Genomic DNA, 12,057 nt, shown 5'->3' on the forward strand with positions numbered 1-12,057 from the left:
TGATTGATTGGGAAAGTTCATAAAGTCACAGTAGCTTAATTGCAATTACTCTTTTTTTTTTTTTAAAGATGACGCTAAATCCCCCCAACAAGGTGTGCCACCTCCTTTGTACAGTGTGATTACGTGATCCTACTGTGACAAATCAAAAGAAAATGTTAGCCTTTGCCAGCTAACAATCACCTGCAATCACCTTTTTCCGCATAGACAATTGTTTCAAACCAACGAGGCATAAATATTTATCACTGGAAAACTTATTCAGGCAGTCAGTCGCTGCTGAAATATGTCTTCTCATGAATACGGTTTAAATAGATGTCTTAAGCACCAATTACTCACTGTTTAAAAGCTCACTTTACCATGATGAATTTTCTGTCAAGTCCTTTTCACAATGTCTCAGTGTTCATGGGAAAATGCTTCCTAGCGGAGCCTCAAGGTTCCTGCTAGTCATAACATTCTCCGGTGGATAAACATGACACTCAACGAGCTTCAAACTGATTACAAAGTTCAGTATGAAACCGAGACGACACGGCAGTAAAAGGGGAGGCAGTGTAATGATCATAACTTCTCTTTAATCCCTGCATATTTACCTGCATATTGAGTCACTTGAAAGATGAAGTAATGAATTGACCTCATATTAGGGTCGGAATGCTTTCATAAACCACCTTGACTGTTAAAGCATTAGATGACTGTAGAGTCCTTTAGTATGCGCTCCGCTACTCTTCTCCTGGATGTCAAACCTCATTGGTGCACTTTACCGTGTCTGAAGTCCTGCTGCAACTGCAAGGCTCTGGTCCATCATTAACAATTACCAAGATAAATATCACAACCTCCTGCGGTGACGCTTATCATGACCTTTTTAACGCCATCACCATTGAGTCCATTTGCATTTGCTTGAAAGACGCAAGGCGTAAAATATGGAAGATGCCAAGGCACTCTTCCAGCACGCGCCGCGGAACCTTTTCCTGTGGTGTTGGACGTTTGTGCAGTTTAGTGTGAAGGATGTCACGCCTCAACGGTCAGATCTGCATCTCTCAGCATCACTCCTCTGGTTCCTGCACACCGGAAAGGCACTGTGACATCAGAGAGAAGAGGCTGTGATGGGGGGCATTTAAGTGATTTCAGTGCTGGGTAACTCAGTCCTGGCGGCTCTTAGCGATATTCCCCCGAGATCTTCAGCCAAGGGGGTTTGACACAAGGCACTGTGCAGGTTGTGCTGCTGCATACATTTCAGCTGATCACACGACTGCGCTGTTGCACTGGTTATGATGTCATTACATAGTCTGTCTAAAAGCCAGTGATGTCAGCACAATGTGAATTCGTATCCCCGAAGACACACACCTAAGTGTGTAGCATCTCAGGGTAATTGTAAGTGGTGTTCTTATGCCACAGCAATATGCACATCCCCCATAAAGTGATAATGACTTTTTGTGTGAGGTTTACGTGAGCCTCTTTCAGTTGAGGTTTTCTGTGGTTGTGGTAAAAGTGCAAGCTCTTAATTTCCTCTCATGAAGAATGCATTGACCTTTGTTTTCACTGGGTACAGGGGTTTCTGAACTCCTTAGATGTGTCTTCATCATACTTTGTTAACCTCTGCGCCATCAATTCAATCTCCCATGACCAACAGAGCAAGGAAATGTCTGGTCGACACCCTCTCTTCATCAGCAATTGTTTGCTTTCCCACAAGCGAATAAAAAGCCAGGTTTCTGTAGTGAACCAGTTTGTTGGTCGCCCTGCTGTCTGTTCGTTATTGTCCAAACTAATGACGCTAATGATTTGGCCATGCATTTGCATCCCACACACAGGCACATCCTGCTGATGGTAACACAGCACTGTGGGCTGACTGAAACCCTCCCGTTTCTCATTTTCCTCATTTACTTCCTGTTGTATTTGTGGTTAATGGTTGCTGAAAGCTTCTGTGCCACTGATGTAGTCTTCCATTAGAGGAGCTGGGGAGGGTGAAGAGATGGGAAAGGGAAAGAGAGAGAAAGTGTCTAAGAGAAAGTGCGCATGTGTACATGAAGATCAGTTAGAAGCAAACTAAGAACTGTAACACCTGATCAGTACACTCAGCCTTCTCGGTCTCTTCTACCCCGTCAGCTGCGTCAACCACAACAGCCACGACAAGTCCTGCCCAGCTTCTTCCTGAGTATTAACACCTGTGGACTATTGCCTCATTATTGTAGGCTTTCTAAAGACTCTGCCTCATTGGGAGGTACTGTTTCTCATGTGAACTCTGCTGAGCCTCGTCAAGTGGTACTCTATTGTATTTCCTTCCTTTGACCTTGCCTTGTTCTCAGACTTTGATTCTTGGATTTTGCTCTTTGAATCAGTTTGCCTGTTTCGTGTTGCCTCTGTGTCTGAGCTGGATCTACCCTGTTTTGGGATCGCCCTCTGAGTTGGAAGGAAACTTTGTTTTTTATGAAAACTCTGCACTGCCCTTGGGTCTCACCTACCTGTCATCATTCCAAGAACTGAGAAGTGAGAAACTGTGGTAGTGGGTATTATATATTTGCCAGTGTGAGGGGTCAGTGTTTTGTGGTATGGGTTTTAATCAGGACATGGTTATTCAACCAGGTGTCTGCTCATAAAACACACTGCCATAAAATCATCAAACTAATATTACAGAATCTCTTATTTCAGAGTAACAGAACAATTTGTACCAACATACTTTAGAAACTCTTCTGACATACCAAAGGGATCTATAAAAACTATAAAAATGACTAACTGTGCCACCGAATAATTATACTGCCGCAATCTTGGTGCCTGATAATGGAGTCTCCCAGGCCTAGTATTAACGAGAGTGTAGGCTGAGTGGTTGGTGTCCTGAAGGACCCTGGAAGCCCTGTGTCCACATAACCAGTCAGTGCAGGATGTCTGGAGACAGGGCTGCTTGTGCGCAAATGAGGCGCTTTAAAAAAACATACACATCCAATGTGATCCTCTGTAAGTCCCCAAGGTCATGAGTAGGGTCATAGTCATGATGGGTTAGTGGCCCTGACTGTCATCACCACTACATGAGGGTGGCCACTATATGAATGGGTCTAAACAAGGCCATCACAGATATAGCTGTAGGCCATGTATCGTATCGATTCCAAATTACATCTATGCATTATTTATTCCAAAGGTGAGGAATGGAGGGTTTATTATTTGTTGGCACAAAAATATATATAATCTTAAATTTCAGAAAAAAAACTAAATGTAATTTATAAAGATGTCTATTGGTGTCTTGTTCCCTTTGCTTTGAGTGCATTTTCTTTGTCTTTGTCTTTTCACATTCTCATGTCCAGAGGATTACATGCAGCGGAGTCCTGTACAAATATTAAGCCTCCCTGTGTGGTAGCCAGCAGGGCGCTGCCTGACAGGTGGGAAGATGACATTTGAAAAGGGTGAGGGGGACTGGCTGAGGGGCTTAGGAGGTGGAGGAGCGGAGCCCTTGTGTCAGAGGAGGAGGTGTGTGGCTTTAAAGCGACTGTGTAGGAGTTTGGCACAGCTTGGGAGGAAATGTGTGTGAGCGGGTTTCTGTGTGATGAGCTTCTTACTACTTACAGAGAAAAATCATTTAATGCACAAGTGAATGTAATCCAAAACCATGCTTAAGGATAATCCTTTTAGTGGTCTCACATTGCACCTCAAGCTACTAGATCAATAACCATTTGTCTGCCGAGGCCTTCAATAGGCCTTTAATGTAGATGTTACAAAATGGTGTTGGGTGTTGATTTTATGAAGACAGGGCACTTTTGTGTTTAAACTGCTGGGTCCATTATGATGTGACTACTTTTAATTTAGTGAATCAAAATCACTGTTACATTTGTGGTCATCCCGAAGATGGAGGACAAAAGTACTGTACACACAGAGTGTGCCAGAGAGCAGGGAATAAAATGAAACACCTTATTACACAAGTTAGTGAAACAAGTATTTGTTCATCTTAAGTAGCTGTCTGTGTCGTGAATGTGCCCGCCGCGCCTGCTTGCCACGCAAGGTTACAAAAATTGGGACGTGCGCAACCAACCTAAGCGACACCAAAGAGCACCAAGCATCAGCCCAAATGACAACACTTTTGTTGTGCGTGACGCCGTGTGCAAGGACAGCAATGGCAAGCATAAACTAAACTGAACCTAATTTAACTATCAGCCAGTACAGTACATGAATGCAGCTGAGCCCAGTGGACAGCACATTAGGAATATTTTCTACATACACAGCATAAAATGCCGTTTCAGGGCAATATGTGATATTTAGCTAAAATGCAGTCTATATTCTCCAGGTTATTCAAAAGGTATTTGAGTTCCAGAAACAGCCCTGGCTTGATATTAAGATATATAAGGAAACCCTCTGTAATAATTCATAGCATAGATAAGAATTATCACTTTTATTCAGAAGAGCCTAGAGTCCTGTCCTCAGCAGTCATAGGGGTAAAGGGCTACAAAGACATATGAGCTTTCCCACTTTAGGTATATGTCAGGAGATACCGTTTTAAATTCACACTTTAGGTGTCTGTCTTAAACAAAAAGTCAGCTCTGGCATGTGGAAAAAAACACCACACGAGATACCGTTTTAAAGTCACAAGATTTTGCTGAGATTCCGTCATATCACTTCGTATTCTCTCACACGGGGTCTTGGAGATGCTTCCTTTTTCGGTTCCTCTACAGAAGCATCTCAGGCGGTGGTCTCCTTTCAAGGCAAAAGATTAGTATTGTGTGTGGAGCACACTGCCAGACAGTAATCTCACTGTGTTGTGGAGAACCAGAGAATTATGTGTGAGTGAGAAAGAGTGTGTGTGTGTGTGTGTGTGTGTTCGTGTGTGTGTGTGTGTTCGTGTGTGTGTGTGTGTGTGTGTCATATGAGGCAACCTTCATCCATTTGCTGAGCTCTACAGATGAAAAGACATGTATCCTCCTTCTGGCTTCCACCGCAGTGAAGGATTTTACAAAATCCTGCAAGATCAAACGTTTTTTAATGCTGCTGTACAACAACGCCTTATATAATGATGATGATGATGATGAGAGATGGGGTGCTTTTCAACACTTAACGCTAACATGCTAGCTAGGCTAGATACATCTATTGGAATCTAGCAACTATTTCAAAGATAGCTTGTTGATAGATATATGGTAGAGACAAAGTTTGAAACTTTCTGTGCCTTCATACAGTAAAAAAGCAGCAAGATGCCAGACAAGTTCTGAATACTTCTCTGAAAGCTATATTCTTCTGCCTCGATATTGCGATTGATGGAATGTTATCAAATGTTCTAAGACTTGATGGTGCATTGTGAAAGACCCAGCTAACCGTTTTGTTCTTTCACAAAGGGCTTTATCACCGTCACCCTAACACAGAAAGCTTACTTCATACCTAAAGGGCACGGTGACAACTACAAGGCTATGTTTTGTTTCTTTGCATTTGTGCAAAACCGGGGGGAAAAAATCTATTTCACTTGCCTTTCAGGAGTTGATTAAATGGCCTTAAGCACATTGCTCCCAGTATCATTGAGGCTCTGAAGGCCTTTATGGGAAAATTACACATGAGAATTGTGATGGCCAGTGTGATGAGACTGGCCTGAGTGAAGAGTCCTTGCCCTCGGGTTACTCCAGTTGTCAAACGGGACTCATAATCTATGCTTCTTCAATCGCATGCATGCAAGGAAGGAAGTCATATCTGAAAGTACTCTTGCTGTAAAAGGTATTGATTCTGATATGTTACCCAATAAGACCCCACACCGGAGATAGATAATAATGGGATGTAGCATGAATGTTGTTTCACCAGCTACCTCACCAAATTACCCCATCATTTACGATATATGTATTGTACCTTTCATTGAAAAGACAGAAGGACCGAGAGACCATTAATCACCGTAACGAACCCCTTGAGATGCCTTTAATGATGGAGGATAAGACTTGAGTAATACGCAGTTCACTGATGATATGCTGTGGCCTTCTTTTCTGACATTCTCGGTAGAATGCCAGCGCAGGAAGATACACTTTTACCTTCATCAGATGAAAATCTCCTCACACATTCACCTCACATACACTTCTTCGTTTTTTGTATTCTTTGTGATTGGCCTGAAAAGAGCATTTGAAGTGGCCACCCAAGTATGCTTACGTGCAATTTCTGTCTCTCAATCTCTCTTTGTCTCTGCAACGCTCTTACTCTCGCTTTTTGTTCACTCTCTGACCCAGTGAGAGCAGATGAACGGTGGGTCTGCCCTTTATGTCTGATGAGATGAATATGCATGACCAGGGAAGGAGAGGGAGGGAAACGAGTCGTCTCTGATGATGCCGGTCTCATCAAAGACACCGATCGAGCATCTAATCGCAGACACCGTCAGGACCCGCTGTGGCCAGCTGTACAGAAATCCTTATACATACACAGATTCACTTTTCATTCATTCCTCCGTTGCTGCTTTTATGCATAGTGACTTACAGCCTTTGAACAGGGAAGGTACACTATCTCACGTCTATTACACTTCTGATCTTAGCAATGTCAGTTACTCCCAATCTATGCATAGTGACTTACAGTATATGCATTTCAGCTGTTTTACACCTGTGATCTTAGTCATGCCAGTTACTTTCTCTTAAAGTTAAAGTAATAAACAGATGCCTATGTGTGTACTCACGCATGTGGAGAAGCAGGCACACATGAACCGAGGTCAACATATGGCAAAAGACAAAAGTTGCCATCAAATATGTCAAACCAGATGTTCTTCTGTTCTCCATTACTTTGAGGAACTGTTTTTGCCTGTTCACTTTCAAAGCTCTAATGATTCAAACTGTTCATCAGAAACACCAGAGTCAGAGGGAAATGTTTCATTCTGTGGTGGGTGGGTTTCATTCTGCTCAGGTTTATTTAATGACGAACTTGAAAGAAGTGTGTGTGTATGTTAGAATGCCTACTGGTACAAAGCACAAATTCAATAGTTTGATAGTTAGACTAATTCATTATCTGCATGGACATTGTTTTGTGGTTTGGTTTAATTTGATAGCAAAATAATACCGACATAATTCTGTTGATGGTAATGGCATGTTCTCTAATAGCAGTCCTTCCTACGGTAGAATTCCACTGCTCCTTATGGATGGTTGATTTTCTAGTAATATGAAAATAGTTGAGTTTGAGCTCATGGACCCAGTAGTGTGGAAACAGTTATGAGTTTGCATCTTTGTAAGTTATGCATGAATTTTGGCAGCGCGTGTTTAATATACATGATTTTAAATCTGTAATGACGTTATACATTTTGCATAGCGTCATTACAGTGTGATGTGTGTGTGTGTGTGTGTCAGTAGTGTAACATAACTGTGATTGACCCAGGAAGAAATGTCTTTTCCTAGTCCGCCCCCCTCACCCCACAAGCACAGCACATGAACACACACACCCATACACGCACACACGCATACACACACAACCACTCACACACTCTAACACACACACACACACACACTCACTCACACACACACACACACACACACACACACACACACACACACACACACAACCACTCCAGACAAATGCAAAGCAGACAGTTGTTATGTCTCCATGGAGAGGCTCAGGTGGCTTACACAGTATGTCAATAACCATAGAACAAATAGCCATCAAGATTGTGTGATCTGCTCACACAATCACCTGCATTTATAGAATTCATTATCAATGGCACTGTGGCCAAATGTTATCACACAGATTACAGTAGGTGCTCATATCCGAACATATAAGAGGTAACAAATTCATTGCTGTAGACTTAAAACACTGATCCCTCTCCATAACAAAGAGAAACCTGTACTCACCCAAGTTAATCCTACAGGCCTTGCACTCAGCAGTCATGAACAGCACTGCTCAAGTCCAAATTCCGGGCTCTGCTGTTCTCTATTCAGAGTTATAATTGAGCCAATCCACTGAGTGTTGTATTAATTCTGCTCCTTCAATAAGACTTTATCAACTTGAGCTTAGCTGTACTCTCATCCTGTTCTCTCTCTGCCTTCCTCTTTTGAACGCCACTTTTTGGTTTGGGCTTGCTAAACATTATTTATGCTACTAAGATATCATCATGATGAAAATATTATTTCATTCTCTCCATATACCCAAATCAGTCAACATGTCAACATGGAGGATCACAAGAAAACATGTCCCAGTTTTCATGCTACTTCAGTAGTGTGCATAACACTGTTAGCTCAGCAAATATCAGACAAACGTAAAATGATGTTTCCAGTACAGGCTACAATTCCAATAAAAAAAATACAGTACAAATAAAGTTGTTTCATTTTACCCTGATGTCTTTTTAGGATGTGTGCCAGTGTTGACTGAGAGACCTGATGGACATTACTGTATTGAAAATGGCATGGTCACCGATAATGTTGGCTTGAATTTCTCTGAGCCTGATAGCATTATTTGCCAAAACCATGTTTATGATCTCTCGATCTTGTTCTTGCGTGAATATGGGCCCCCGTCCTACTTTCAAGTTTATTTGATAAATTTGGTCTTCTTCTTCTTTGAGCACGTTTTCCTCCTGCTTCAGGTCTTCCTCTTCCTCTACATCCACCTCGACCTCAGCCTCTGGCATGGCCTCCGCCTCTTCTTCTTCCTCCTTCTCCTCCTCTGTGGATTCCCCCTCTCACCCTCACTCTTCTTCTTCTGACTCCTTCCATTTTGGTTGAAGACAGATGAACTCATCTGCTGCATTTCTATAGTGCTTAAACCTGTTTGGTGTGTCTACAATTAAGCAATCATGTGTTTGCGCACTTGATGGCTGTGTTTATTTGACAGGCTCATAAGTGTGGTAATTTGACAGTCAGTGTTTTGGAATTGCAAGGAAGTGACCTCTTGATATACTTCTGTGTCTAAAGCATTCAAGTGTGTTTAGTGTTTTGCAAATCACTTGTGTGTATTGTTTTGCAAAAAGTGTGATGTTGACATGTGCTTATAGTGGTGCAAATCTGAGCCGTTGTTTTGCTCCTTGAGTAAAGGACATTGTGTAATACTTTTGATTTTAGTGTTTATCCAATCGTAAAAAACTGTAAAGTTGTTTCATTTTAACCTGATGACTTTTTAGGATGTGTGGCAGTGTTGACTGAGAGACCTGATGGACATTATTGAAAATGGCATGGTCACCGATAATGTTGGCTTGAATTTCTCTGAGCCTGATAGCATTATTGGCCAAAACCATGTGTATGATCTCTCTCTCTTGTTCTTGCGTGAATAAGGGCCCCCGTCCTCCTTTCAAGTTCATTTGATAAATTTGGTCTTCTTCTTCTTTGAGCACGTTTTCCTCCTGCTTCAGGTCTTCCTCTTCCTCTACCTCCACCTCGACCTCACCTTCTGGCATGGCCTCTGCCTCTTCCTCCTTCTCCTCTGTGGATTCCCCCTCTGACCATCACTCTTCTTCTTCTGACTCCTTTCACTTTGGTTGAAGACAGATGAACTCATCTGCTGCATTTCTATAGTGCTTAAACCTGTTTGGTGTGTCTACAATTAAGCAACCATGTGTTTGCGCACATGATGGCTGTATTTATTTGACAGGCTCATAGGTGTGGTAATTTGACAGTCAGTGTTTTGGAATTGCAAGGAAGTGACCTCTTGATATACTTCTGTGTCTAATGTACACAAGTGTGTTTAGTGTTTTGCAAATCACTTGTGTGTATTGTTTTGCAAAAAGTGTGATGTTGACATGTGCTTATAGTTGTGCAAATCTGAGCCGTTATTTTGCTCCTTGAGTAAAGGTTTTGATAATTGTGTAATACTTTTGATTTTAGTGTTTATCCAATCATAAAAAACTGTAATAAAGCATGCAGTTTTGGAACAAGGGCAAATAAAAAATACATAAAAATAGGCTATGACTCAAAACCATAAGTGTTCTACACAAGTTGGGAAGGTGGTATATACAGCTATCACAAGTTATTTTAGGGATATCGTTGAATGGTTACTTTGAAGACTGTGGGAAAGAGGGTCCACCTGCAATAGTAAATTAGCAAAACATGGGCACGGGCCCCTGGGCCCCTGACAGCCTCTGGGCCCCAGTGCGCTGCACCGGTTACACCATAGGTATGCCACTGGTGTGTGTGTGTGTGTGTGTTTGCTTTTTGTAGCAAGGTTATTAGAGTGTGTAGTGATGTACTTGAGGGAGTCTGTGTGCTGTTATGCTAAGGCTGCCTGATTTGTGCATTGTCATGCTCTGACCGAGCGAGCATCCAATTTCATGCAGCAGTTGCAAGAGTACGTGTTATTGTTTTTATACTGAATGAGTTCAGGCACTTTTTATAACAACCCATCTTTTTTTCAGGTTTCTGGTTAGTAAGAGCTTTCTCGTGACAAATTGGGGTGGGGAAGTTATGTTGAAGAGACTGCCTCCGTGTGTCTGTGCAGGCATCTGATATCCAGCCTCTGCCCTCGGCCACTTTGGCTGGAAGGGGTTTTGAGAGGTGAAGGGGAGGTGTCAAAATCTGTGTGTGTATGTGTGGTGTGTGGTATGGTTTGTGGTGTGTATAGGTGTGGTGTGGTGTGTTGTGTGTGTTTGTGTGTGTGTGTGTGTGTGTGTGTGTGTGTGTGTGTGTGTGTGTGTGTGTGTGTGTGTGTGTGTGTGTGTGTGTGTGTGTGTGTGTGTGTGTGTGGTATGGTTTGTGGTGTGTATATGTGTGGTACCATAATTGGTAACCATAATTGCAGACCTCAGAACCTCTCTTTCTTTGCCAGCCTCCAAGAGCTTTTACCTCCATACATCTATACAGATATCACTTTTCTTTCCACTTTCAATTGTGTGTGTGTGTGCGTGTGTGTGTGTGTGTGTGTGTGTGTGTGTGTGTGTGTGTGTGTGTGTGTGTGTGTGTGTGGTATGGTTTTTGGTGTGTATATGTGTGATGCTGGAAGGGGATTAGAGAGGTGAAGGGGAGGTGTCAATGTGTGTGTGTGTGTGTGGTGTGTGGTATGGTTTGTGGTGTGTATATGTGTGGTGTGATGTGTGTTCATGTGTGTTGCGTGCATGTTTGTATGTATGTGTGTTGGGTTGGCTGCTGGGATGGGATGGGCCTTCATCCCCTTCCAGTGAGCAGTCAATGTCTATGCGAGGAGATGGCTCCAGACAGCAGCTTCCCTCTGGTGAGCCCTGGCCGAGGGTGATCGTCTGATGACCTTGCGCTGTCAGACTCCACGAGAGCAGATGATCTGACAACTGACTACCGGGGCCCCCCGGAGCTTTCCAGCAGGACCAGAGAGAAATCCTCCGCAACCCTCTCACCCCCAAAACTCAGATACTGGAGAGGACAGAAAATCATTCCACCCCTCCCTCCCAGCCCCCCCACTAGGTTCGACTTTGAGCTCCAAATGCAGCCCTGGCTTGAGTGACATTGTGCAAATAATGGTGGCAGAACCTGTAGGGAGCTCATCTCACTTTCACAGTCAGCAGCACATTTCCACTGCACCATATGCTTCCATCAGCGCAGACACACGGTTGGACCACACACCTCACTTTCTCATTGTGTAAAGGAGACATGCAATGTACTGAATAAACATATGGCAGCGCAAGTGTATGAAGCGTTAATTGGATCAACCTATACTCCTATGCAAGCACGTACGCATCTGCGCGGGCGAAGGTTCTGTTCGTTAATTTCTGTTGGTGACTCATTGGTGTATAAAATGACTCGTTGGTATGTGAAATGCCTAATTAGTTCCTTTTTACTCATGGGTGTGAATATTTCCACGTGTTTGATTAGCTGTCAGTTCACCTTGCGATGGATGCGCAGGCTAATGCAGGCCCCCACTCAGGAAACCTCATACGTAGCTCAATTATCCCTGAATTATGCATTCGATAATCATTAACTAATTACTTTTGACGGGTGATGTCAGCTACAGCATAATTCATCTCATTGAACATTACTCACAATTTTGAATTTGGAACATTCGCAAAAAACGTCAAAGACAGCGGAGAAGAACAGAAGAGAGCAATCCGAGGGAATAATTGCTTTGCATAAAAGCCAGAGAATAAGGTTTGAGTTGAGGACTGAAATGATTTGATTCTGGTTTGGAGATTCTTGGCCTGACCTCCCTCCTCTCTCTATCGCTCTCTCTCTTTTTCTCTCTCTCTTTCCCTCCCTC

This window comes from Clupea harengus, chromosome 12, assembly GCF_900700415.2.
Source record: "Clupea harengus chromosome 12, Ch_v2.0.2, whole genome shotgun sequence".
NCBI lineage: Eukaryota > Metazoa > Chordata > Actinopteri > Clupeiformes > Clupeidae > Clupea > Clupea harengus.